Source organism: Octopus bimaculoides, chromosome 1 (genome assembly GCF_046866305.1).
Source record: "Octopus bimaculoides isolate indiv1 chromosome 1, ASM4686630v1, whole genome shotgun sequence".
In the NCBI taxonomy this organism is placed as follows: domain Eukaryota; kingdom Metazoa; phylum Mollusca; class Cephalopoda; order Octopoda; family Octopodidae; genus Octopus; species Octopus bimaculoides.
In genome coordinates, this window is record NC_142928.1 from 164,335,991 (window position 1) to 164,360,990 (window position 25,000).

Consider the following 25,000-nt stretch of genomic DNA (forward strand, 5'->3'; position numbering starts at 1 on the left):
AAAACCACAACTACAGTGAAATGTGCATCTGTCATTCTTGCAGTCACATCTGGAAGGATTTCATTTCACCTAGCTCAGGAATTTATTGCAATTTTAATACACTACATCTATAATGCAATCTTGTCTCAGGCGACTACTGCAACCTCTGACTTTCCAATGATCTACAAACATTAAGCCATGTGTGTATACACATATATTTGTAATTGCTTATTTTTATACACTCACTATTTCTCTGTCTGTCTATCTATCTATCTATCTAACTAACTAACTTTCTCACTTTCCCTGATAAAGAACTAATGCTTGAAATGTTAAGACACTGGCTTCCAACTTGTAAGCTTTAAACATATTCCATATTTGTCAGACTATGATCTTCTTGTGTTACTCATTTTCTGTTTATTATCTTTACAGTATATAATCATATGTAAGCATGTTATATATATATATATATATATATATATATGAGATGCACACGTGGATATACATACTTGTGCATATACTTATATGTATGTAGACATGTATATGTATACCTATCTATCTGTCTACCTTACAATCTTGAGCCAAATACCCCAACCACCTAGCCACACAAACACCTTCACAGAGTTAACTGGGAACTAAACAACACAACTCATCACAGACCGCCATTATACAGAACACAGTTCTTTAGAAATATATGAAATACATCAATATGTATAAATACATTCTTCAACTCGTCATTTTGTCCAACACAATTTGTTTTTCTTATTCCACCAACAAACAGTGAACATTTGCTTTGTTCTTCCTTTTTCGAACTGGTTTCTGTTTTCAATGCATGTTGGTAAGTATTTATGGAAAATAAATACATTAAAATTAATTCAGCTAATAAAAAATACTGTCACTGAGAAAAAAAATAATCACTTTTATTCAAACAAATATACTTATAATACAGAATATTTCCAGAATGGCAATGATGAGTGTACATATAGATGAAATAATACAAGACTTTATCTATGTCATAGCTGTTAAAATACCAAACTACAGTCAAAATAACTAAATGTCTGAAATGTGTATATGTCAAAGTGTCTGGGAATAGCTTCTGTTAATTATATAATAGTTAATTATATCATAATTATATATTAGGTTTTAGCTGATTAACCTCATATTTAAAGATGAAAATACAATTTTATTGATTTGATATCAGTTTCCATTTGGCATCTGGTGTTCTGTTTCTGGATGTGTATATCATACTGGAATGGATTCCTTTGTAATTCCTTGTGGAATATGAAATGTAATAACGACGTGCTTTATTTATATAAAGACCCACATCTCACTGTTCATCAATATTTCCAACATCTTCCATTCAATCTTATAATTAGAAATCTACAGACAATGCATAAAGAAAAAAGGATAAAGTTCCTTCTCGAGTTATATAGACTCACAGGACCAGATTCCCAGTTTCCATGGCATGTATATTCCTCACCATTTTTGCCAGTTGAGTGGACCAAAGCAATCTGAAATGAAGTGTTTTGGTCAAGAACACAATGCATCACCTGGTCCAGGAATCAAAACCACAATCTTACACAGTTCTATATCTAAGAGATGAGGAATTATGTACATTATTTACGTATTGGTTAAGAGTACGGGCATATGGAATTGTGGTTAAGAGTGCAGGCTACTAGCCCCAAGATTCCGAGTGCGATTCCAAGCAGTGACCTGAATAATAATAATAATAATAATAATAATAACAACAACAACATCAAAAAATACCTTAGGAATGAGAACCCAGGTTTGAAATTTCCCCAAGATACCTGATGAAGGCTGGAGGGTATATCAGCCGAAATGTGTTAACAACAAACAAGATGGGGACAAATATCTGTCAAATGTAAATAATGTACACTATCTTACAATCATGAGTTCAAAGCCCTAACCACTAAGCCACATGCCTCCACACAGACCATACATCTTATGTAAGAAATATCAGTATTTTAAGGAACTAAGATGGTGAGCTGGCAGGACTGTTATAGCATGCTGGACAAAAGGCTCAGTGGCATTTTGCCCATTTTTATGTTCTGAGTTCAAATTCCACCAAGGTTAACTTTGCCTTTTATCCTTTTAGGATCAATAAAATAAGTACCAGTTGAGCACTTGAATTGATGTAATCGACTTACCCCGCCCCCTCAAACTTGTTGGCCTTGTGCCAACATTTAAAACCTGTATTTTAAGGAATTAAGTTTCTATGAAAATAGCCACAAGGTTAGCTTTCTAAATCACAAACTTAGGCTTCTCATAATGTACAGTCACAGAAATGGGGATAACTTATAATAATCATTATCAATCAATACTCAGTCTTAATACAATCCAGTGAATCCACTACCACTGGTCTATGTCCTGCCTGCTGTGTTTATATGATCACCATAGCAACATCTCTGACAAACTGAAAGTATTTAAGCAGATTCTAACAGGCTTTAACCATTCCTCATTTGGTATAATTACACAATCATAATATACAGCTATGATATCATCCCGGTTTTTCTACTGATGCAATTTAAACAAGATGTCAACATGAATATCTCTCATCACATTTACTATCTAAAAGGATCATAACCTTATTTTAGCAGCTAGTTGTTCATCAACTGATATTCTAAATTACAATAATAAACAGCAAGAAAGAACTCTGGAGGGATTCATTTTATGTCAAAAATTGCTGGTAGGAAACTTTCTAGTAATATTATCTTCAAATGTTGGCACAAGGCCAGCAATTTCAGGGGAGGGAGTAAGTTGATTAAATCGCCCCCCAGTGCTCAACTGGTATTTATTTAATCAACCCTGAAAGGATGAAAGGCAAGGCTGATCTCAGAGGAATTAAAATTTGGAATGTAAAGGCGTAAGAGTGGCTGTGTGGTAAGTAGCTTGTTTACCAACCACATGGTTCTGGGTTCAGTCCCACTGCGTGGCATCTTGGGCAAGTGTCTGCTACTATAGCCTCGGGCCGACCAAAGTCATGTGAGTGGATTTGGTAGATGGAAACTGAAAGAAGCCTGTCGTATATATGTATGTATATATATATATGTGTGTGTCTGTGTTTGCCCCCCCCCCCCCCCAACATCACTTGACAACCGATGCTGGTGTGTTTACGTCCTTGTAACTTAGCGGTTCGGCAAAATAGACCGATAGAATAAGTACTAGGTTTACAAAAAATAAGTCCTGGGGTCGATTTGCTCGACTAAAGGCGGTGCTCCAACATGGCCACAGTCAAAAGACTGAAACAAGTAAAAGAGTAAAAGAGAGTATGGATGAAATGCTGCAAACATTTTGCCCAGCATGCTAACAATTCTGCCAGATTGCCACCTAACTACCACCCTTAATAATCCTTTTTGTTATAGACACAAGGTCTGAAATTTCATGGGAGAGGTCAAGTTGGTTACATCGACTCCTGTACTTTACTGGTATTTATCTTATCGACCCCGAAAGGATGAAAGGCAAAATCAACCTCAGAGGAATTTGAACCTAGAACGTTAAGATAGACAAAATGTTGTTAGGCATTTTGCCTGGCATGCTAACAGTTCTACCCCCTTAAATTTTCAAGTTATGTTGCAGTCTTTAAGAATAACTGCAAAGGTTCAGTTATCAAGGCCCATTGTTGAGTTCCTCCAATTTGCTAGGTTTATTTATGCTGCTATCTGATAACAAATCCACAGAATTGTCATACAAACAGAGTGAAACCAGTACAAAACAATCATGTCTGTTTTGTTTCTACTAGAATTATTTTCAAGAGATTAAATTCTGAAGATTGTAGTTCAATAATGTTATTCTGATAACATTATTGATAACATTAATCAATAGCTGTACAGAAAAGCCATCACAAGGAAATCTTATTTTTGCAGGAATTTTTGTGTATTTATCCCTCATTACATCAGGAAAATCTTATATACAGCCAAAAATATATCTAACATATGATTACAATTTCACATTTCTTTGAAAAAGAGTGAAAAAAGGAGGTTTTATTTGTATATTTATTTATAGTTTAGTTTTTTTATTTCCTTTATCTTTTATCCTTTATTTGTTGCAGTCCATTAGATTGCGGCCATGCTGGAGCACTGCCTCAAGGAATTTTTAGTCAAACTTATCAGCTCCAGTATTTATTTCCTTTTTAAGACTGGCACTTATTCTGTCAGTCTCCTTTGCCAAACCACTAAGTTACAGGGGTGTAAACACAACACCAGTTATCAAGCAGTGGTGGGGACAAATGCAGACATAAAGAGATACACACACACACACACACACATATACATACACACGTGTGGAGGGGAGGTATGTGGCTTAGTGATTAGGGTGTTGGACTCATGATCATAAGATTGTGGTTTTGATTCCTGGACAAGGCAATGTGTTGTGTTCTTGAGCAAAACACTTCACTTCACATTGCTCCAGTCCACCAAGCTGGCAAAAATGTCCAGGCGAGAAATATATACCACACAGAAACAGCAAAAATCGGCCCTTATGCCTCGAGAAGGTAACTTCACCTTTACCTTTGTGTGTGTGTGTGTGTGTGTGTGTGTGTGTGTGTCTTCTGATTTAGACATTGTGAAAATGTCTGGCCTTGAGGGAAACATTACCTTACTTGGAGACAGGTGATGGTTGATAACAGCAGGAGGGGCATCCAGCCATTAAAAAAAAAATCTGCCTCAATAAACTCTGTCCAACCCATACAACCATGGAAAAGTGGACATTAAAACAATAAGGAGGAGGTGGGCTTGGTTCAACTGAAGCTCATGAAAGAATACACTTGCCCGAGGGACTGAACTCAAAAACACCACACACTTAGAAAATGAACTTCTTAACCACACAGCCATGCCTGTACATCACTAAAAAAATGACAATATATGTTAAGCGGATTCAAACCCACTGGCTGTGTGTCTTCAGTTCCATAACTTTTCCAACACACAACCATTTATCATAGCTTACTTAATAATGGCATATTATATGCAAATTGATATTAATTTGTCTTGTAATTAGAGAAAAAATCAATAATTTGTATGTTTTATACTCATTGTCCATATAAGACCACTTATAAAAATATTTCAAACAATTTCCTGTCTTTTTTGTTCAACAAATCAGTGTTATTTTCTTAATGGTTTGAATTTTTTTTCTTTTATGTATGTATGTCTATATATGCATGCAAACGTGTGCTTTGTGTATATATGTTATGTATGTGTATGCTTATATGAGTATGAGTGTGTAAGTGTATATGCATAAGTGTGTGTGTGTGTGTGTGTGTGTGTGTGTGTGTGTGTGTGTGTGTATATCTATATATATATATATATATATTGGCGTTAGGAAGGGCATCCAGCTGTAGAAACTCTGCCAAATTTAGATTGGAGCCTGGTGTTGCCATCCGGTTTCACCAGTCCTCAGTCAAGTCGTCCAACCCATGCTAGCATGGAAAGCAGACGTTAAACGATGATGATGATGATGATGATATATATATATGTATGTATGTATGTATCAGTAAATATGTATACGTGTATAAGTGAGTATATATGTGTATAAATGTACAAGTATATGTATTATGTGTATATAAGTGAGTGTGTGTTGATGTGTGGGTGCCTGTGTGTGTACGTGGATGTGGATGTTTATGTGTGTGTATGTGTGTGTGTGTGCATGCTCATGTTTGTGCATGTGTGTGTGTGTGTGTGTGCGTGCTCATATGTGGGCATGTGTGAATGTGTGTGTGTGTGTGTGTAGGTGTAAGGGGGAGAAATGGAGAAATGTCTGGTGTGTAAAAGAAAACAATGAGAGATATAGAAAGGAAGTGAGTAACCGATGTTGGTGTGTTTACGTGCCTGTAACTTAGCAGTTCAGCAAATGAGACCAATAGAATAAGTACTAGGCTTACAAAGAATAAGTTCTGGTGGTCAATCTGTTCAATTAAAGATGGTGCTCCAGCATGGCCACAGTCAAATACTGAAACAAATAAGAAAATAAGAGAATAAGAGAATATGTATGCAAGAAAGAGAGAGTGAGAGGAAGAGAGAGAGAGAAAGAGTGAGAAAGAGAGAGAGAGAAAGAGTGAGAAAGAGAGAGAGAGAGAGAAAGAGAGGGACATATGGAGGAAGAGAAGGTGTATGTATAAGAGAAAGATACAGGGAGAGAGAATGGAGAGAGGAAGTATGTGTATGTGAGAAAGAGATAGAGGGAGAATGAAGTGTGTATGTGAGAGGGAGAGGAAGAAAGGGATAGATGCATGTGTGTGTGTATGTGTGTGTGTTGTGTGAGTAGTGTGTGAGTGAGAGAGAGTGTGTATGTTTGTGTGTGAGACAGAGGAAGAAAGAAATAGAGTGAAGAGTGTATATGTATGTGAGGAAGAGAGAGAGACAGACAGCAACACATCTGTGTGTGTGTGTGTGTGTGTGTGTGTGGATCCGTCTGTTTATGTCTGAGTTGTTCTTTGCTCTCCACCCCTCCACTATAGCATTTCTGTAAAATAAAAAAAAAAGGAAAACAACATAATTATGAAAGAACTTTTACCCTAACCCACCCAACAAAATAATAATTAAAATAATTTTCAAAAAAAAAAATTTTCAAATGAAGCCTGGCAAACTTATCCTATTGTACCAAAATACCAAAATCTGAAGAGTTTGCAGACACAACTGCTAGGGATAAAGAAATATTCTCAGATTTTTATTTTACTAGTAGTGCACAATCTATAAATAAATATCCCAGCATTTTGCACTGAGACAAATAATAAGTGTGGAAACACATTAAGCAAACAAATAAGTAAATAATCGAACAGAATGATTAAACATGAAATTATTTGCTAAAAGTGCCAGAAGTAAAATAACAAATATAATATTGAAGAATATTTGTTTTAATTTTTATTTGGTTGTTCAAAGATTTGCATGAACATACATATACATATATACCACAAATTTCTCATATATAAATATATATCATATATATGTGTATATATATATATATATATAAGTATATCATATATATATATATATATATAAGTATATCATATATATATATATATATATAAGTATATCATATATATATATATATATATAAGTATATCATATATATATATATATATAAGTATATCATATATATATATATATATAAGTATATCATATATATATATATATATATATATATATATATATATATATATATATAAGTATATCATATATATATATATAGTTTTGACTGCATGGATTGAATAAACTAGATTATTTTATCAAACGCACATCCATATATCTATGGCTTGCTTCCATTCTTTCACTCACCTTGCTGTATATGCATGTGTATGTGTTTACTTACACACACACACACACACACACACACACACACACACATATGTATATTCATATGAGGTGATATCAAAAGGTTCCTGGACTAATTGTATTTAATAAAAAATGACTTATTTACCTAAATTTCAATACCATCTCCTTTGAAATAGTCACCTTGCACAGCAATACACCAGTCCCAGCGTTTCTGCCACTTTCAGAATTTGACCTGGAAGTTGTTTTCGAGGACTTTCTGCAATTCTCTCTGGATCTTGACAATGGTGTTAAAACAGTGACCTTTGAGCAGTATTTTCATCTTGGGAAAGAGGTAGAAGTTCACAGATGTTAAATCTGGTGAAAAGAGTGGGCACAGAAGCAATACCATGTTGTTTTAGGCAAGAAACTTACAAGTGAAGAGAGTTTAGTGTAGAATCCGGTTGCCTTGGCTAACTGTTCTTCCTCAAATGCTCCAAAATGTCACAGTACAACTCTTGATTGATGGTCTGGCCTTGGGGGATGAATTTTCAATGCACAATAACACATTTCTGGGACTGGCACTCACGGCAAATCTTCCAGATCACTCATCACCTTCTAGGAACATTCTTCCACTTTTGAAGAGCCTGTGCTACTCGAAACATTGCATGCAACCCACTGCCTCATTGCTGTAAGCTTGCTGAAGCATGCTCAATGTCTTTCTAGCAGACTTCCCAAGTTTAACACAAAATTTTATGTTGGCTTTTTGTTCCAGCTTCCTGTGCATGACAAAAATCACAAACTACAGCATACACGTGGTCACTCAACACAAATTTCACACCCTGTGAAGTCAACAAAGCAATGTCACTCAACACACTATCTCACAAAGGCCACAGTTAGCTCTCACTGTGCACTGCTATCTGTTGGCATGCTACAGAACCAGTCTGGGAGCCTCTTGATACCACCTCATATGCGACTTGAAGAAAGTTTGGTCAGTATTTGTTAATCTAAAGACCATCTAGAAACTTTCTCATTTGTTCTCATTCACTCCATAGACTGATGGCTTTAATATTTTGGTAATTAAACTTTTGCCAATCAGGAAAATGCCATGGATCTGTTATGGAGGTTACCATGGATCAATCATGACTTGATAATGTGGAAAGAAAAGGTTTTATTAAAAATGATTCTAAAATTAATCAATGTCTTTCAAATCAATTTCCAGCTCTACCCAATTACTACCATCCTTTATTCCCTCTCCTTTCGTCTCCATGCATAAAGTTACTCCCCTCAATGCTTTTGCAAGCTGCATGGTAACCTCACTAGTACTGGTGACATAAAAAGGAAGGGCATCCAACTGCAGAAACCATATCAAAGCAGATACTGGAACACATTGCAATCATTGTGCCCATCGGATCCAGCACAGAACATGGACATTAAATGATGATGATGGTGATGATGATGATGATGATGATGATGACGATGACAATGATGATGATGACAATGATGATGATTCATCGTCTTCTTCATCTTCATCATCATCATCATTTAACACCTGCTTTCCATGCAAACATGGGTTGGATGGTTTGACAGGAGCTGGCAAACCAGAGGGTTGCACCAGACTCCAATCGTCTGTTTTGGCAAGGTTTCTATGGTTGGCTGCCCCTCCTAATGCCAAACCACTTTACAAAGTGCACAGGGTGGATTTTTATGTGACACCAACATAAATGCTTTTTACATGTTGCAGGCACAAGGTGCATTTTTTACATGACACTAGCACAGGTGCTCTTTACATGATGCTGACATGGGTCCTCTTTGTGTAGTGCCAGCAGAGGAGCTTCTAATGTGTCACTAATATAGGTAGTTTTTACATGGCACTGGTAAATGAATATTCTTAAAGCTTCTCAAATGAGTATTCTTAGACCTTTGCTTGTTTCTGTTTTTGCATTTTTCCATCTATTTTCAGTACAAACTTGAACAAGATGTTTTGTCCTTACTTTTGTCTTTACTATTTTATGCAAATTTGCAGATAGTTGGAATTGAGAGGTTGTACAAGTTAAATAACCTTTTTATTCTTGATTAGTCAACCTTAAAGTCAACTACATAGTTAAAAGTTCTCTGAGGACCTTGAATTTCTTAAGGGTGTATGAGTGATGTAAATTGCAGTATTCCAGAAGAAAATATCGGTTTCACATTTTGGCACAAGACCAGTATTTTCGTGGGGTGGGGTAAGTCAATTACATCAACCCCAGTGCTCAAATGGTACTTACTTTATTGACCTCAAAAGAAGGAAATGCAAAGTCAACCTCAGCAGGATTTGAACTCAGAATGTAAAGACAGACAAAATGCCACAAAGCATTTTGCCTAGTATGCTAATGATTCTACCAGCTCACTACATTATTCCAGAGGAAAATATTCTCTTCTACTCTTGGCACAAGGCCCAAAATTTCGGAGGAGGAGGCTAGTCGATTAGATCGTTCACAGTACGCAACTGGTACTTAATTTATCAACCCCAAAAGGATGAAAAGCAAAGTCGACCTCAGCAGAATTTGAACTCAGAATGTAACAGCAGATGAAATACTGCTAAGTATTTTGCCCAGCATGCTAACGTTTCTTATTTCTTTATTGCCCACAAGGGGCTAAACATAGAGGGGACAAACAAGGACAGACAAAGGAATTAAGTCGATTACATAGACCTCAGTGCGTAACTGGTACTTAATTTATTGACCCCCCGAAAGGATGAAAGTCGACCTCAGCGGAATTTGAACTCAGAACGTAATGGCAGACAAAATACCGCTAGGCATTTTGCCCAGCATGCTAATGTTTCTGCCAGCTCACCACCTTCCCAAAGAAAAATATTGAGATTCCATTGGGGAAAGTGTCTTGCAGTTGAAAATTTCTTTGTCTTTGTTTACACTGTTTTGGCTAGATATATTATTATTACTTATTTTTGGTTTAATGTAGATATTAAGGATGTTGATCTTGAATTAATGTAAGGCTATTAATATTATGCCATAAATTGTATTTTATACACGATTATTTTTTTTCTTGTTATCAGATGTGGTAGGGAAATCAGGTTAGTGAACTGTTGAAGGGGAATAAATAGGTTAAGGCTATTCTATATAAAGGTTGTAGCTATTTGAAATTGTAACTGATTATTCATTAGTCTGACACTTTAGCTGTAAAGTAATTGTGTTTTAAGAGACATATTCTATTATAGCAATGATTATAGATGAAAAAAAAAAAAATGAAGGGTAATGGATAGTAGAATTAGTAGAAGCTCAGACTAAATATCTTGTGGTATTTTAGTTAAATCACATCTTTTTCTGAGTTTAGATCCCAGCAAAGAAACCTTTTATCAGTTGCATATAAAAATGTGTTAGGTACATATTGAGCATCTTGGAGAATTGTCAGCAGTCTAGAGTAAAAGGGAGAAGCTAAAGGTAGTAAACAGTGAGTAAATTTGATTAGAACCTACAGAGAAAGAACTGAAGATGAACTTCTAGATATTTGCAATGATGTTTTAGCTATTTTGGATAACAAACTTTTAACTAATGCTTCAACTGAAGAATCCAGAGTGTTTTATTACAAAATGAAAGGTGATTACCATCGCTACTTGGCAGAATTTGCCACTGGGGAGGACAGTAAGGATGTTGCTAACAATAGTATAATTGCCTACAAATCGGCAAGTGAACATGCTATAAAGGACCTACTTTTCATCCACATGATACAATTAGACTTGGCACTCAATTTCTTTGTCTTCTATTATCAGATCTTCAGTACACCTGGTCCTGCTTTTCAACTGGCCAAGTCTGCATTTGATAAGGCAACTGCTGAGCTGGATACACTGAGTAAAGAGAGCTACAAAGACTCCACCCTTATAATGCAGCTACTGAGAGACAACCAACCTGCAGTCATTCTGCCTTTCAGCCATATAAGTTGTAGAATGGTGTCAATAATAAAGTACAAACCAAATACTGTGGTTGTTTTAATTGACCACAGGTCCCCTTTGTGATATTCGTGAATACATACTTGTACTAAATGCAGTTATTTCCATCATTTACTGATAAAGAAAAAAAGAAGCTCTGCATTAGGAATTGGTAAAATACCTGACCAAAAATAAAGAAAAACATGTGTAGTGGTACGAAATTATGACCGCCATTAAGGAAGTACAATCTATGCATGCACAAGGGACTTGCCTTCCCGGAAGCCCCTCGAGTGCGCATGCGTAGTAAAACCAGTACTTAAAGGGCTTCTTTCATTTTCTAACCCTCTTTAGCGCGATGCCTTCGATGTAACAACAACTTGCTCCTCTCAGATGCCTCAATGAAGCTTTTAACCTTCCAATGTTGATTACAAGTTAACCAGCGGCTGCCAGGCTGAATAACACAGGATTTGTAATACCAAGCATCACCAAAAAATAAAACTTATTTTTATTATATTGTTAATTGTTCTACTATTTCTTAATATATAATTTTGTTGAAAGGTGATAGAGAGAGACTAATGTCTCTATTGCAACTATCAACCTTTTACACGTGCAGTATTCATTTCCATCATTTTACATTCTAATTTCAAATTCTGCTAGAGTAGACTTTACCTTTTAATCTTCTCAGGCCAGTGGTGAAGAAAATAAAGGACCAGTAAAATACTAGGGCTATGGATTTAATTGACTGTTCTTCTCCCTGTCCTATACTTTGTTAGCCTATAGCTGTCATCATCATCATTTTAATGCCAGCTTTTTCCTGTGTGCATGAGTCAGATGGAATTCATTGAGGCAGATTTTCCACAGCCAAATACTGACTTCAGCTCAGAGTCCATTTGTACTATTTGTTTTTTTTTGCATATAATACCATCATTGCTATTTGCATCCTCTGCAATGGTGTTCACAATGCATTTGAATACACATCCACAATAATTCTTCAGGGGAATACATTTTTTACATTGTGTTAACACTGAGTCTGCCAAGCAAACAAATGGTGTAAACTGTTTCTTGTGTTTAGCATAAACTGGAAAGATTCAGAATAACAAGAATCAAGCAACAATAAAACAAAACAATAAACTTTTGAGAATTAATTTAAATTAGGGAAGAGAATAATTTCAGCTAAAAAGTCAACACATTTTACATTTTCTGTTTAAGAATTTTCTTTCATTGAATATTTTTAATCAAAAGCTTCAGTGATTCATTCTGTCCAGTTGTATGCCATAATGTTTGACAATACATATATATATCATCATCATCATCATCATCCTTTAATGCTTGTTGTCCATGCTGGCATGGGTTGGATAGTTTGACCAGCTGGAAGGCTGCACCAGACTCCAGTCTGATTTGGCATGGTTTTTTTATGACTGGATGCCCTTCCTAATGCCAACTAGTCTGAGAGTGTAATAGGTTCTTTTATATGTCACTGGCATGGGTGCCATTTGCATGACACCGGTATCTGCCATGACTGTGATTTTGCTTGGCTTGATGGGTCTTCTTCTCAAGCACAACATAATGCCAAAGTCATTGCTTCCGTGAGGCCCAACACTATATAAATATAGATAAAGATATATGTATGTATGTATATGTTGTCATGCTAGTACCACAATAAAAGCACTGGTGTTGGTGCCACATAAAAATGCACCCAGTACACTCTGTGGAGTGGTTGGAATTAGGAAGGGCATCCAGCTATAGAAACCATGCCAGAAAATACAATAGAGTTTGGTGCAGCCCCTGGCCTTACCAGCACCAGCCAATTGTTCAATCTATGCTAGCATGGAAATGGATGTTAAATGATGATATAGTGTGTGTGTGTGTGTGTGTGTGTGTGCATGTGTGTGTACGTCCACACGTGTGTGCGTGCATGCACATATACATGTGTGCGTATGATTATACCTCACTTGCTTTATGCCTTAAAAGCCATATAGAGTAAAAAAATCCCTCAAGTGAAAATCTAATAAAATTTAGTGATGGGAAGAGCATCCCTCTTCAATAACATATCAGTTTTACCATGCAGACATTACAAAATAGACATAAAATAAACACTTAAACAAATATGTTGTACATGCACACACACACACACACACATATATATACACACACACATATACACACATACACACATATATATATATACAGGGTGTGATGGGTAAATTATCGCCATTTTATATTTTTAATTTCATACATGCATGTTGTATGTTTAGGATTTTGTCAACTACACAGTATAGTAGGGTCAGTTGGGCACCATCTGTGAGAAAAACAGCACCATGATGCAATTCACACTGCCAGAAATTTGGCAACGTCATGCTGCACTGCTTGACGTTCAAGCTGGAAGCTCCAATACAAACATTACAGAGTGTTTGTGTCTCAATCTGAGGACAAGTACCAAAAGTGATAAAACTCAGACATCCAGTCAACATCATGGTGTTTGGAGTGATCACTAGTGATGACAACATTATCCCTCCATTCACCTTCCCACATGGAGACCTACATCAAGTGCCTGGAGGCAGTAGTGCTGCCCTGGGTGAAGAGGGTGGTTGCTGGAACACCTTATGTCTAGCAACAGGACTCTGCACCATGCAACATAAGCAGAAGAATCCAGTCATGGCTGTCAGACAATTTCTGCAACCACATCACCCCTAACATCTAGCTACCTAACTCCCCAGACTGCAACCTCCTTGATTATTATGTGTGGGGTGCAGTTGAGTGAGAGACCAACAAAACTCTTAGCAACACTAAAGATGAACTGAAGGCAAGGATTATGGCCACATTCACCAACTGAAACAAAGAGACCATCCAGAAGAGTTGTAGGAGATTCTGAAGTCGTCTGGAGGCTGTGGTCGAAGCCAGTGGCGATTTTATTAAATAAATCTACTCTTTAGTATTTCAAATTATTTTTATGTAATTTTGGTAAATATATCTGTTAAAATGAGATGTCAGTGTTATTTTCATTTTTGTGTAATTTAGTCGACATTTTATTCATTACACCCTGTATATATGCTGATATATCACTTTACCTCATTAAAACTAAGATATTGACACTTTCATGATAGATCTTTCCTAGTCCAGGATTTGTTGTATCTGGAAAAACAAATTGCATTAGTTTCCTGTTTCCAGGTCAAGAGCATCATGGTGACTTTGAATTATTACCCGAAGGTAACCAAACAATGCTTTGTAAATCAACAGTGTTAGTGTTTACAGAGAAAACTGAAAGTCTTGTTGTCTGTAAGCAAATTGAAATAGCATGCACAGTGCACAAATTCTTCAATATTCTTGTAGGTAATCCATCATGTTAGCACAAGTATGTGCTGCTATGAATCTAGTATCTATTTATCTATATCGATACATATGTGCATGTGCGTGTGCACACATACATACATACATACATACACACACACACATACAGATGACAGACAGACAGACGGATAGATAGGTACGTACGTACATACATACATACAAATATACATACATATTAACTGACCAGTTGGAAGACAGATATGCATCTGCCACTAAGTCTAATGAACCATCTATAAGGCCTAATGCTTTATGGATGTGAAGCCATTGGTCACTCTATGACCGGACATATATTTAACTACTTGTAAATACATTACTGTTCTATTCTTTAGAGTATTCTTCTTTTTTGGATATATGATCCACTGATTATATATCTGGCTACCTCACATTATATAAAGGTGGGTGAGGGTAGTTGAGAAGGAGATAACGATGGTAGCGTTGGGGTGCCAATATTACATATACAGTAGTACTTCAGTTTTCAAACAACTGTGATCATGAATAAATTGAGCTTTGTCTCCTGGCTTTCTCATATTCATTTAATACAGCAGTACCTCAATTTACGAATGCCTCTGATCACAAATAAATCATGCTTTATATATATATATATAAATATATATATATATATATATATATATATAAAATATATTTGTAATCTATATATTTTTATTATATATTTATTCTTATTCTTCTTTTTCTATTTAATATGACTTTCAATATGTATTTTTAACTTTGACCCATTAATAACAATAACAATACGATAAATAGCCTGAGGACGCACTGGTGGATTTATGTATTAGATATAGCCTTGATACACACCCTACCAGTGCAGAAACACATGTAGCATTGATTAGAAATACCTTCTTTCCCCACAGATTAATAACAGGTAAGTTATATATATTTTTTCAACTAATTTTATTGTTTTTTATAGTAGGTTTTTTAACTGCTTATATTATTTTATTAGATATAATTTTTTATGTGTATTCCATACAATAAGGTTATCCTGAAATAGGAGTTGCAGCTCTATTGGTAAAATCCCAAATTTGTAATAATATTAAATAAATATATATATAAGGTGCGATTTATTCATAATCAGAGTTGTTTGAAAACTGAGATACTACTATAGTTGTAAGATGACGAGCTGGCAGAATTGTTAACCACACCAGCAAAAATGCTTCATAGCATTTCTTCCAACTTTATGTTCTGAGTTCAAATACCACCAGGGTTGACTTTACCTTTTGTTCTTTCAGAGTCAATAAAATAAGTACCAGTTGAACACCAGGGTCAATGTAATCAGCTTATCCCTTTTCCTGAAATTTCTGGCCTTGTGCTGTATATTTGAAATCAATACTACATATAATTTATTTGGTAACTAATGTTTTACTAAAGACATTTTCAATTACATCTAAAATTCTATTTATTTGTATATTTGTTTTGCGTCATAACTATATATTTAAATAAACATTTTCAGAGTGTCTTTTGGTTACATATTTGTGACTGCACTGGACCATGCAGCGATATATTTGTTTATTTTGATGACTGAAATTCAATACTATTTACAGATGTATATGTAAATTTGAGTTTATTATGTGACTTTGATAACTTTTGGTTTTTTTTCAAAATTTAACAATCATAATACTTGTTTGACTCATAGTTTGTTGTAAAATCTTTACAAAAAAATAGAACAATTTCGAAATACAGCTGACTATGGTTTCAATGCAAAGCAAATACATTTCATTAAATAACTGCTAAAATATTGTGAGTTAGAGTAATAGCTCTAAGTTAAAATCAATAAGTTAAAAGCAAGTGCACACACACACACACATACACATGCACACAAACACACACATACACCAACACATATGCACACGTGTGTGTGTGTGTGTGTATGAATTCACACATACACACAAATTCAATATATTTTCATTTTCAAATGTAAATGTTTTTTCCCAGAGTTCATTATGTTTTCATCAATTTCCTGTTTGCTATTCCAAGAGTTATAGATTTGAATCACATAAATTCTTATGATTGTTGGTTTAAAAACTATTTTCAAAATTAAATGAATAATTATATTTACTTTCATAGTAACACACATTGTTAAAAGTGCAGGAAAATAACAAGTCTATGAGATATCCATGATATACGGTGAAGAATATACTTTGTTTAAACTGCAAGCAGTTTATTTTAGAAGAATAAAGACTAGCAGTTTCTTACACTTGATCGGGAAAAAAAATTGTTCAACAAAGGAAATTTATGCTTCACTGTTGAGATGAGAATAATGTTAAAACTTGTGCAGGTGGCACGTAAAATACACCATTTTGAGCATGGCCGTTGCCAGTACCACCTGACTGGCCTTTGTGCCAGTGGCACGTAAAAACACCCACTACACTCTCTGAGTGGTTGGCATTAGGAAGGGCATCCAGCTGTAGAAACTCTGCCCAATCAGATTGGAGCCTGGTGTAGCGATCTGGTTCGCCAGTCCTCAGTCAAATCGTCCAACCCATGCTAGCATGGAAAGCGGATGTTAAATGATGATGATGATGATGATGATGATTATCCAGACCTGCCTCAAATATTTTCCACAAAACTGAATATTTTATTTTATAGTTAGGCACAGGCATGGCTTTGTGGTAAAAAGCTTGCTTCCTAACCACCTGATTCTAGGTTCACTCCCACTGCAAGACACCTTGGTCAAGTGTCTTCTACTACAGCCTCGGGCTGACTAAAGACTTGCGAGTGGGTTTGGTAGAAGGAAATTAAAAGAAGCCCATTGATAATATATACAGGATGCAGTGAATAAACTGTCATTTAAATTACGCAAAAATGAAAATAACACAGACATCTTATTTTACCAGATATATTTACCAAAATTACATAAAAATATCTTAAAATACTAAAGAGTAAATCTATTTAATAAAATCGCCATTGGCTTCAACCACAGCCTCCAGACAACTTCGGAATTTCCCACAACTGTTTTGAATGGTCTCTTTGTTTGAGTTGGTAAATGCTGCCATAATCCTTGCCATCAGTTCATCTTTGATGTTACAAGGAGTTTTGTTAGTCTCTCACTCAACTGCACTCCACACAATAATTGCAGTCTGGGGAGTTAGGTGGCCAGTTGTTAGGGGTGATGTGGTCACAGAAATTGTCTGATAGCCATGACTTGGTTCTCCTGCTTGTGTTGCATGGTGCAGAGTCCTGTTGCCAGACATAGGGTGTTCCAGTAGCCACCCTCTTTCCCCAGGGCAGCACTACTTCCTCCAGACACTTGATGTAGGTCTCCATATTGAATCTGATTCATGTGGAAAGATGAATGGAGGCATAACGTCACCACCACTAGTGATCACTCCAAACACCATGATGTTAACTGGATGTCTGATTTTTATCACTCTCAGTACATATTTGTATTGGAGCTTCTGGCACTTCTTATTGGAGCTTCTGACTTGAATGCCAAGCAGTACAGCATGTCATTTTCAAATTTCTGGCAGAGTGAACTGTGTCATGGTGCTGTTTTTCTCACAGATGGTGTCCAAATTATGCTACTATAGTGTGTAGTCGACAAAATCAAAAACACAATGTGCCTGCATGAAATTAAAAATATAAAATGGCAACAATTTACTCATTACACCCTGCATGTGCATGTCTTCAAGTCTGTTATTGTCCCCAACCACTACTTAAAAATCTGTGAGGGCTTGTTTACATCCCTGTAACTTGGCAGTTTGACAAAAATAGACTGAGAAAATAAGTACCTGTCTTTAAAAAAGGTTAATTACTGGGGTTGATTCATTTGAATAAATGTTCCTCAAGGCACATTTTTCACTTCACCATATATGCATTTCGTTCACTTCACTATATATGCATTTCTTACAGAGGCACGTGGCTAAGTGGTTAGTGTGTTGGACTCATGGTCATAAGATTGTGGTTTTGATTCCTGGAATGGGCAATTTATTCTTGAGCAAATAATATCCTTGAGCAAAACACATTCTTCACGCTGCTCCAGTCCATTCAGCTGGCAAAATTATGTAATCCTGTGATGGACTGGCATCCCATCCAGGGAGTAATATATACACCAGGGAAACCAAGAAACCAGCCCTACACTCCTTACAGAGTAATGTGGACTAACCATATTCTTTTATTCTGATATTCTTTTATTTGTTTCAGTCATCTGACTGCAGCCACGCTGGAGCACCATCTTTAATGGTTTCAGTTGAACAAATCAACCCCAGGACTTATTTTGAAAGCCTAGTACTTATTGTATCGATCCCTTTTGCCAAACCACTAAGTTAGAGGGACATAAACACACCAACACCAGTTGTCAAACAGCGATAAGGGGCAAACACAAAGACACTGACATAGACATATACATTATCATCATCCTAATTTAACGTCCGTTTGCCATGCTGGCATGGGTTAGACAGTTTGACTGCAGCTGATGAGCTGGAGAGCTGCTCCAGGTTCCAGTCTGATTTGGCATGGTTTCTATAGCTGGATGCCCTTCCTAACACCAAGCACTCCAAGAGTGTAGTGGGTGCTTTTATGTGTCACTAGCACGGGTGCCATTTACATGATACCAGCAATGACCATGACTACAATTCATTTACAAGACACTGGCAGCGACCCTGACAATTAATGGGTGCCATCTGCATGGCACCAGCAATGACTAAAACCAACGACCATGGTTCCCAAGATGCCAATTTACATACTACCATCGACGACCATGACTACAAAGCACAAGTGTCCTTTACATTGCACCAGCATCGACTACAATTCACAGGTACCATTTACATGGTACCATCAATGACCATGACTATGAGGCATGGATATCATTTACATGGCACCAGCAGTGAACAAACACAACTACAAAGCATGGGTGTAATTTACATGGCACCAGCAGCAAACGACCACAATTACGATTCATGGGTGTCATTTACATGACACTGGCACAGCCACAACTACAATTTCACTTGGCCTGATGTGTCTTCTCCCACCCAGCATATCGGCAGAGCTCTCCATGAGACCCATGACAGCCTTCTTTCAGTTTCTGTCTACCAAATCCACTCACAAGGCTTTGGTTGTCCCAAGGCTATAGTAGAAGACACTTGCCCAAGGTGCCATGCAGTGAGATTGAGCCAGGAACCAAGTGGTTGGGAAGCAAGCCTCTTACCGCTCAACCACGCCTGCACCTATTTTCATTTATTGACGCAGGAGTGGCTGTGTGGTAAGTAGCTTGCTTACCAACCACATGTTTCCGGGTTCAGTCCCACTGCATGGCACCTTGGGCAAGTGTCTTCTACTATAGCCTCGGGACGACCAAAGCATTGTGAGTGGATTTGGTAGACGGAAACTGAAAGAAGCCCGTCGTATATATGTATATGTATATATATGTGTGTGTGTTTGTATGTCTGTGTTTGTCCCCCCAACATCGCTTGACAACCGATGCTAGTGTGTTTATGTCCCTGTAATTTAGCAGTTCGGCAAAAGAGACCGATAGAATAAGTACTAGGCTTACAAAGAATAAGTCCTGGGGTTGATTTGCTCGACTAAAGGTGATGCTTTAGTATGGCCGTAGTCAAATGACTGAAACAAGTAAAAGAATAAAAGAATATACATGGAATATTTCAGTAATAGAATGTCAACTCTTTTTGTTCTTAAATGTCACTGGAGTAGTTTTTTGCTGTGACTTTTGAGAGCAGTGAAAGCACCCTCTGGTTTCAATGTCAGTGTTATATAATGGACTGGGCTGCTATCTCATTTCGTATTGTCCTACTACTTTTATGATGGTTGTTATTTATTTATGGTGAGTATTTAATATTTCCCTGATAGCAATTTTATTTCAGTGTCTTGTTATGGTGCAACATAGACCAGTTAAAAGTGAATCTTCTGATAAAGAGCTTATTGATTTTTTAGAAGGACTTGTTGCTGATTAGGAGTACATTTTGCATGGTGTTAGATGGGTTCATCTGGATATAAGATGAGATGCAGCTCGTATGTTACTCAGATTAGCTTACGTGTCAAGTAAGTTTATTGCTGTAAGATTGTAAGATTGTAAGAACTTCCTTCTCTCTTACAAACACTTACCAAGTGACCGTGTAATGTTATTCACTATTCAGTAATGACAAAGTAAAAGTAAACTTCAGCTGCACAAAAACCATGTCAAATGTCACTAAAACTCACAATGCAAATATTTTGCTAATAAATCAAGAGCAAAAAGAACCAATATGCAAGTGCCAAAATGTGAAACCTTGTCTCTTGAATGACAATGTTTTGTAAAGAGTATTTCATATTGCACTGTAAAGTAGAGTAAAGACCCGCTTTTGTCATGAATGACCATGGGATTGCACCTAGAAAGTTCCCCTCCAAGGCACAAGTACAGGCAAGGTTGTTTTTATGGAAGAGCAGCAGTCATCCATGCAAACTAGTCTCCCTTATCCATGCCACCTATGGTGTGCAAGGGAAAGGCAAAGGCTGTAACAGCTTGGCACCAGTGACACTGCAACTCATTTCTACAACTGAGTGAATTGGAGCAATGTGAAATGAAGTGTCTTGCTCAAGAACACAACACACAGCCCTGTCATGGAATTGAACTAACTACTGCATGATTGTGGGCTTGATGTTCTAAATACTGAGCCATGCACCTTGCATTGATTTCTCCCAAAATAATACCTTATAGAAGACCTATCCAAAATTTCCTGCAGCAGAGTAACTCACCATTCTATTACAGAAAACAGTACAGCACTGTCCAAATATATTTGAAAATAAAAAACAGAATGGAATAATCACATGTATTACAAGTACAGGTATTATAAATCATCATACTTTGATCTTCATCTTAAAGAAAGTTATAAGCTGCAAGTTAGTAATAAACCCACCCTTCAGGGTTGTGAAAGCCCTTCCCCACTGTATGATTTAGAGTCGTTTTGGGGTGGGTTCTAGAATGTAGATAAACAACACAACTGAGATGCAATGTTACCAGATGAGCTACAGAATGAGCACTAAAATTATGATTATTAATCAGGTAACTCTCCTGTTAGTTGTTGCAAAACTTCTGAATGGAAAATCACATGGGAGGGACTTGATAGTTAGTTATTGGTATAGAAAGCTCATGTTCTACTGAGCAACCTTTGTAAACCTATTCAAAAGAACAAGAAACACCGATGTATCAGGTTGGTTGATAATTGCATATACAACACAAGCAGCTAAAAACCAGGAGACACATGTGACCAATAACTACAGACTCAGAGCACGTCCGAATGAGATGTATAAATTCTTTCTACTATAGGCATAAGGCCTGAAATTTTGTGGGAGAGGTTTAGTTGACTACATCGACCTCAGAATATTTCATATTGTACTGACCTCCTAAAATAGCAACTTACAAAAGATATATCTGGTACTTATTTTATCAACCCCCAAAAAGGAAAAAGCAAAGTTAACCTCAACAGTATTTGTACTTAAAATATAAAGAACCAGAAGAAAGGTCACTGAGCATTTTAGCTGGTGTGCTTATGATTCTGTCAGCTCAGCTTTGTACACCTTTGTAGTGTACAAATTATACACAAGTTGCTGGAATGCATTCATCCAGAACCACTTCAAAATACAATGTAGAGACTGAAGAGCAGGCAAGAGGAAAGAAAGAAGTTTGATGTCATGTCATATATTTCCTCATTGACAAATCTGTCTTTAACCCTTTAGCATTTTACCAGCCATATCTAACCAAATTATCTTGTCAGTTTTATGCTCAAACTGGCCAGATCCAGCTACTCACACCTACCCTAAAATGTCAGTCTAAAATTAAACAATCCAATAGTTAAAATCTCAAAGCTACAAGATAATGCATAATTAATTCAAAATTGTGTGAATAAATAAGCATTGCATTTGACAGAGGAATCTGAATCCTAAAGAGTTAAGGAAGCAAAGCAGTATCACCAAAGCATGCTGACAGTATGGCTAAACTATAAGAAAGCATTTGTCTCTCTTCCTTACTCATGGTCAATAGGATCACAATACCTTGCTGAGATTCCAATTGATAAAGTCCTTGACATTTAAAAGCTGACAACAACGTGGCTCACAGAACTATTGTTAAGAACTGATGCTATCACTATAGTCACTAACAGAATTAAGTTATCAACAGGAATATTTCAGGGAGACAGCTTATCTGTCTTTGCGGTGAACCCCTTGTCAACCCTGTTAAAGATATACAAAGGTTTCTTGATAGAAGGGGTTGATGAATGGAATGTTTTTAAGCTGTACTCAATATTCCTGACACCAACAAGCAATTAGTTTACATTTGGAGATATGCTATTGTTTAGAATTTATTCATACATGTAGAAATTTGTAATCCTATGTGTATATTTAGGTGTATCATCTTCAGGTCATAGAGGTTCACAAAAGAAGGTTGTTAGGTTGAAAGTATATGGTGGTCAGCAGATGCGTCATTTCGCTTAGTTGTTGTTAGTTTTATTTGGATATTAATGAGATACTTAACCTTTTGTTTTAAGAAATGTGGAGGTTAAAGAATAATAGATTTGTGAGTGGCTGTGTAGTAAGAAGCTTGCTTCTGAGCCACATGGTTCCAGGTTCAGTCCCACTGCATGTTACCTCAGGCCAACCAAAGCCTTGTGAGTGGATTTGGTAGACGGAAACTGAAAGAAGCCTATCATATATATATATATATATATGTATGTGTTTGTCCCCCACCATCACTTTGACAACTGGTGTTGATGTGTTTACATTCCCATAACTTAGTGGTTCACCAAAAGAGATTAATAGAATAAGTACTAGGCTTACAAAGAATAAGTTCTGAGGTCAATTTTTTCGACTAAAGGTGGTGCTCCAGCATGGCCACAGTCAAATGACTGAAACAAGTAAAAGAGTAACCTAATGTATCAATTTAATGTAAAATAGTTTTTATTATAACATAAAGATGCACATGGAAATATATGTATATAACATATGTATGCATATATGTATGTATATATATATATATATATATATGTACATATATATAAGATGTATACACACACACACACACACATGTATTATACATTTACAAGAAGAGAGTGACAGTCCAACAAATGTTGGCAGGTTAGCAGGCAGAAATTTCGAAGTCACTATCACCACTCTTGTTGTAAAAGAGTTATAAATATGTACTCTACAAAAAGTATTGAGTAATTCTTCAGTTTAATACCAATTTTTTAATATTATAACTCGACATAAAAACAAACAACGCTGACAAACTGTCCAGCCCCTGCCAATATAGAACAAGAACACTAAATGATGATGATGACGATGATGATGATGATAATATATGAGGGGGTGCTGAAAAATTCCTGGGTTTGGGTTGAAGAAAATGCAAGAGGATCAGTTAATTATAATTTTATTCAATATATCCCCTCTCAGATTCACACACTTAAGGCAGCAAGCTGGCAGAAACGTTAACATGCCAGGTGAAATGATTAGTGATAGTTTGGACAGTAAAAATTAATACGATAATATACAGTATGGAAGTATAAATGTAAAAAGTTAGTGCTAGTACATAGACTGCGCCGTTTCATGGCTGAAATAGGACTATATAAAATCATAAGCAAATTCTATCCGAGTTCATTAGAACGGGAAAATGATTTTACTCCCAAAATCAGTCACTCTTCAGGTCAAATCTCTAAGGTCACGTGATAAATATGGCGTCTATTACCCAGAAGTACATGCGTATTATAATTACTAAAATAATAACGAAAATATCGAAAAAGAAAATCTACCTAAAATAAAAAGTTTCTTGAGGATTAAAAATACTAAAATACTTAAACTTGCAAATTAACGCAGAGTAATAACTATACACATACAAAGATTCTATATTACGTAAATAATGCTTTGAAGATTAATACTGAAAAGTCACGTGATAAACATGGCGTGCATTACCAGAGGTAAATACGTGTTATAATTACTAAAATAATAACGAAAATATCGAAAAAGAAATTCTATCTAAAATAAAAAGTTTAATACTAAAATACTTAAAACTCTCAGATTTACGCAGAATAATAACTATATCAAATACGAAAGTTATATATTACTTAATGTTATGAAACATTGTAAAAGACTGCTCAAAGCTAATTTGATATATTTTACGCTACTGATCATAATTATAAGTTGGTACCTAATACTAGGTTTAAATAAATAAATTAGTGATCTAAACTTATATAAGTAATTTAATTTATGTCTGCATTCAATATTACTTTCATCGTGAGAGTTAATTAATTTTTTATTAGCTAATAATATCTCTTTAAATTCGTTAGTACATAATAAGCAGAATTTATTCCCTATCCTATATGATTTAGCCTTGCAAACTATTTTCCATTTTAACTCGTATTCTATTCTTTTTTATTTAAGTTCCCAAATGTATTTACTAAGTTTCGTAGAGTTCATTAAATTGCTGTTCTTAAAAGAATTCATATGTTGGGCCACCCAACATATTTATTTTAGGTAGATCTTCTTTTCCGATATTTTC

The 25,000-nt window shown here is 35.9% G+C and overlaps 1 protein-coding gene, 1 long non-coding RNA gene and 1 pseudogene across 9 annotated transcripts in view; 2 read left to right on the forward strand and 1 right to left on the reverse strand.

Annotated features, from left to right (window-relative positions):
- The window catches only part of LOC149137842 (uncharacterized), an 86,976-nt gene that overhangs the window by 12,640 nt on the left and 49,336 nt on the right, over positions 1 to 25,000 (reverse strand). For 2 of the 6 annotated variants that reach the window (XR_016244177.1, XR_016244180.1), the window contains exons 2-3: positions 5,870 to 5,937; positions 1 to 795 (exon numbers count right to left, since the gene is read on the reverse strand). The exon at positions 1 to 795 is cut by the window's left edge and continues 489 nt beyond it. The gene's annotated coding sequence lies outside the window, so the exon portion shown is untranslated. Of the gene's footprint in view, positions 796 to 5,869; positions 5,938 to 14,228; positions 14,372 to 25,000 lie in introns of those variants that run through there. The other 4 variants (XR_016244175.1, XR_016244171.1, XR_016244178.1 and 1 more) reach the window with 3 other exon arrangements.
- Positions 8,164 to 11,663, forward strand: LOC106874229 (14-3-3 protein epsilon-like; annotated as a pseudogene).
- LOC128249279 (uncharacterized) overlaps positions 15,215 to 25,000 on the forward strand; it is a 110,664-nt gene continuing 100,878 nt past the window's right edge. Inside the window, exon 1 of one of the 3 annotated variants that reach the window (XR_016244183.1) lies at positions 15,215 to 15,388. This is a non-coding gene — a long non-coding RNA (uncharacterized LOC128249279). The remainder of the gene's footprint in view (positions 15,389 to 25,000) is intronic. The other 2 variants (XR_008265371.2, XR_008265372.2) reach the window with 2 other exon arrangements.